Source organism: Cervus canadensis, chromosome 2 (genome assembly GCF_019320065.1).
Source record: "Cervus canadensis isolate Bull #8, Minnesota chromosome 2, ASM1932006v1, whole genome shotgun sequence".
Lineage (NCBI taxonomy): Eukaryota > Metazoa > Chordata > Mammalia > Artiodactyla > Cervidae > Cervus > Cervus canadensis.
In genome coordinates this window covers 11,918,383-11,923,009 of record NC_057387.1, presented here as the reverse complement: position 1 = coordinate 11,923,009, position 4,627 = coordinate 11,918,383, and positions in this window count along the sequence as shown.

Here is a 4,627-nt window from a genome sequence, read left to right as displayed (position 1 = left end):
CTTTTTAATATGGGTGGACCTCATCAATCAGTTGAAAGCTGGAAAAAACAAAAAAGCAGGCCCTCTTCCAAGTGAGAGAGAATTTCTCCTGCCTAACTAGCAGGGACATCCACTTTTCTCCAATTTTGGACTCAAACTGAAATATTGGCTCTTCCTAGGTCTCTAACCTTTTGGCTTTGGGACTGGAATTATACCATCAGCTCTTCTGGTTCCCCAGATTTGCATTTGGCAAACTGGGGACTTGTCAGCTTCCATAATTGCATGAGCCAATTCCTTATAATAAATCAGTCCCTCTTCTAGATAGATAGATAGTAGATAGATAGATCTACTATAAGCTCTGTTTCTCTGGAGAATCTTAATGCAATTATTAATAAAACTGAAGCATGAGAACCAAATGGGGTGGCTAACTACCTCTCCCCAGGCTGGAACTTGAGACAGGCCACCTGAAGGAAAGTTTCAGTCCTCAGAGAAGACACACTAATTTAGATTACAGGCTCACACTGGTCCTGGGTAGAGAGGAAGAAAACAGGGAACAAATCCCATGCCTAGAATTTGGATAGAATAGACTTGTCAGTGAAGACATGTGGACAAATGGCCATCATCCACTAACTGGGGAAGAATAGGGAGTGTTTAAGGAAAATCTTCACTTTCACTTTTCATTTTTATGCATTGGAGAAGGAAATGGCAATCCACTCCAGTGTTCTTGCCTGGAGAATCCCAGGGATGGGGTCGCACAGAGTCGGACACGACTGAAGTGACTTAGCAGCAGGGAAAATCTTAAAGCTCACTAGATTTTTGTTCAGCTCACTGTTGTTATCTATTAAGCCTGTGGTCAGGTACAGGTGTGGGCAACAGAAAAAATATCTACTGATCCCATCTATGTGAGACTGTATCCCCAAACCAAATATTCCATCTCTGTGTAGCCTCCTGGGAACAGAGCTGGGAAGTTTGGGTTTTATAGAGAGCTCCAAAATGGGTCAGAACAGTGACTAATGAAAGTCCACTCCAGCTCATGCTCACCTGACGCTGAGAGTTTCTTCTCTATTACCCATCACTAGCTATCTCATCTATGTTTCCTAACCATCTATCAGAGGTTCTGCAGTGAGGTCTGATGATATTTACTTCTCCAGTCATAACATGCCAACACAAAGATACTCTGATGTTGAAAACAAACTCCATCCCATTAGGACGTGCTCGGGAAAGAAATGCAGTTCAAAAATTAAATTCTCAAGGATTCTAAAGTAAAATATTTTAAATGAAAAGCCTCAGTCATCGTCCCTGATGTCCTATGTGGCTTTATCCTTGGCCAAGGTGTCTTAGTGCCTGAAACAAACAGGATTCTCAAGACCCCAGTAGTGGGAAATGATCGCACACAGGGCTGGGTGCAGTTCTTTCAGCACCTCAGGGCACCGATCAGTTTGATGCCCAGTGTCTGAGGTGTTTCTCCCCTACCTGCTTTATTTTAAAAGTTTTAAGTTTTCAAAACTCAGAAAAGCTGGAAAAGAGAATGAAAATTACAATGAAAATCTGTATGCTCTCTCTGCATTCACCAATTAAGTTTTTTTTGCCACATTTGTGCTCTTTCTTTCTTTCACATGAATCATTTGAAAGCATTTAAAATATTTTTAAAAATATTTACACAATAATATTAGGTTATTGATTCAATATTATCAATAATGTATAGCTCATATTCAATTTTCCATAATTTCTCCTATGGCTTTTTTTGGGGATCCAGAATCCAATCAAGGTTCCTATGAGGTTGTCATGTCTCTTCAGTCTCCCTTGGTCTCACTGCCCTTTTGTTTTATCTTTTGTGACACTGGCAGTTTTGAGGAATCTCTCTCAAAACGGCCCATATTCTGAATTTGTCTCCTCACGTGGGTTCTCGGTCAGCTCCTTTGATAACAGCTCTGTGAAAGGGAAACTGGACTTCCCATTGCACCACATTAGAGATCACCCAGGGTCAGTGTCCCCCATTACTAGTGATGCCACATTTGATCACTTAGTGAAGACTGGCCCTGCCAGATCTCTCCATTGCAAAGGTAAATTTCCCCTTTTGATTAGCAAGTACTGTGGATAGAGATGAATTGAGACCATGTGGATCTCTTTTTTTCCTAGCAGCCTCTCATCCAATAATTTTAACATCCATGGGTGATCCTTGCCTGAGTGTATTGTTACCATGGCATTGTTCTTGCCTGGAGAATCCCATGGACAGAGGAGCCTGATAGGCTGCAGTCATGGGGTCGCTAAGAGTCAGACACGACTGAGCGACTTCACTTTCACTTTCCACTTTCATGCATTGGAGAAGGAAATGGCAACCCACTCTAGTGTTCTTGCCTGGAGAATCCCAGGGACAGGGGAGCCTGGTGGGCTGCTGTCTATGGGGTCGCACAGAGTCCGACATGACTGATGCGACTTTGCAGCAGCAGCAGCAGATTGCAAAGTGGTGATTTCCTAATGTCAGCATTCCTTCTATATTTATTATTTGTTGTCTTCTGTAAATAAGAACTTTTGCCTGCTCTTTTTTTCTTTTGAGAATAATTATCTCATACATTCTTTTAAAGCTTAATGTGTTATCACTTATTATTACTAATATTATTTTTCATGCTCCAATTATCCAAAGGCAAACTCATAGATTACGTACCTTACAATTTGCTATATACTGAATGCTTGTGACCCCTCCAAATTTGTATGTTGAAACCTAATCCTCAATATAATAGTATTAGGAGGTGAGGGCCTTTGGTAGGTGAGTAGGTCATGCAGGCAGAGACCCTCATGAAGGGGATTAATGCCCTTATGAAAAGACCGCAGGAGCTCCTTTTACCCTTTCTTCCATGTGAAGACACATTTAAGTACCAAAAAAGCAAATGCTCACCAGATACTAAATCTGCCAGCACCTTGATTGTGGATTTCACAGATTCTAGCACCCTAAGAAATAAATTTCTGCTGTTCATAAGCTACTCTGTCTATGGTGTTTTTTTTTACAGCAGCCAGAGTGGACAACTACATGATTTAAAAGAATCCAGAGAGTTAATAGTGCCAGGAGCCAGCACACGAGATCCTACCCATGACAAGGTTATGGGGAGAAAGCCTGATGGGCAAGGTGGATCAGGTTTTCAGGGATTCCGAAAAGCTGCCCCAAAGCTGCCCCCGGCACTCACCTTAAAGATAGTATCTGTTCTTCTGATGCTTGCTTTAATAGATTACTCCCTAATTTCTGTAACATAGGCAGAAGGCCTTCCCAGATTTCTTTCCAAATAAGAATCAATTTAGAACTTTAAGCTATAAATTTTTTGGGTGGTGGTATTTTATGAGATTATTTAGGGTGAAAGGAGTGTTTTAATTTAAGATCCTTTGCTGGTAGTTTGTTAGCCAAATGCATTTATGCCCTTGGTACTAATATGCATGATTGCTTATAATATTTTAATCATAAAATAGCATAAAGAATCTGATTATATAAAAGCCCTAATAGAGAGCATTTTTGAGGGGTGAAGGAGTTTTATTAGAAAATATAAGAAAAAATTATTATAAAAGTGTTTATTGGGTTGACGTTTGCTTGCTGTGTTTTGCTTGCTCTGTTTTTGCTTTTAATGTTAATCATAAAATAGCATAAAGAATCTGATTATATAAAAGCCCTAATAGACATAGAGCATTTTAGGGGTGAAGGAGTTTTATTAGAAAATATAAGAAAAAATTATTATAAAAGTGTTTATTGGGTTGATGTTTGCTTGCTGTGTTTTGCTTGCTGTGTTTTTGCTTTTAATGTGCTAAGGTTGTGTTATAGAAACCACTGTTAATATAGTTAAAGATCTAGAGAGATAAGAACTTAGCCCTAGTGTGGTAACAATGAGATGGTTGTTAATTGTCAGCCAAGAGTGCTAGGCAGAAGCTGCCTCACCAAAATCCCAGAGTCAGTGTGGGGTAAACTTCTTAGATAAACACAACTGACAACTTCTGCAGAAGGATTAATTTTTGTATTAACGAGGTTATACTTCCACTCTGTACTGTTGCCCTATGAGACTGCTACCTTTCAGTTAAGTTCACCATAGAAACGGAAAATAGGTTTACATTCACCTGACCTGCATAAAATGTTAATAGGCCCCAAGGCCAGAAGATAATGTACAAGACCCTCATAAACAAAGAAGTATGCAGAAAACACCCTGGTTTTGTGAAGGACAAGCTGACGTAATGTTAAACTATCTTCCCCTTAGAAATGTACTAACTTAGGGTATAAAAGCTATGGTAAAAAATAAAGCATTGCCAGACTATGCCAGACCCTGCAAACACCCCCGTCTGGTCATTCTCTCTCTCTGTCTCTCTCTCTCTCTGTCTCTCTGTCTCTCTCTCTCTCTGTCTCTCTGTCTCTCTCTCTCTCTCTCTCTCCCTCCCTCGCGGACTTGGCCCTATCAAGGCTGGTCTCACGTGTCTTCTATCTCTCGCTGACGCCGTTCATCCTGAGGGTATCCCCTGGATCCTCCCGAGGCTGGATATGTCAGAATATCTTAGCACTAACCCTACACTTACTAACTTTAGAAAAGAAGCTAATATCAAGGTCCTAAAACATTTATCCCAACATAATTGGGTCCCAAGAGTCTAGCTTTTAGCATTGCCAAAGAGACTGGTGTCT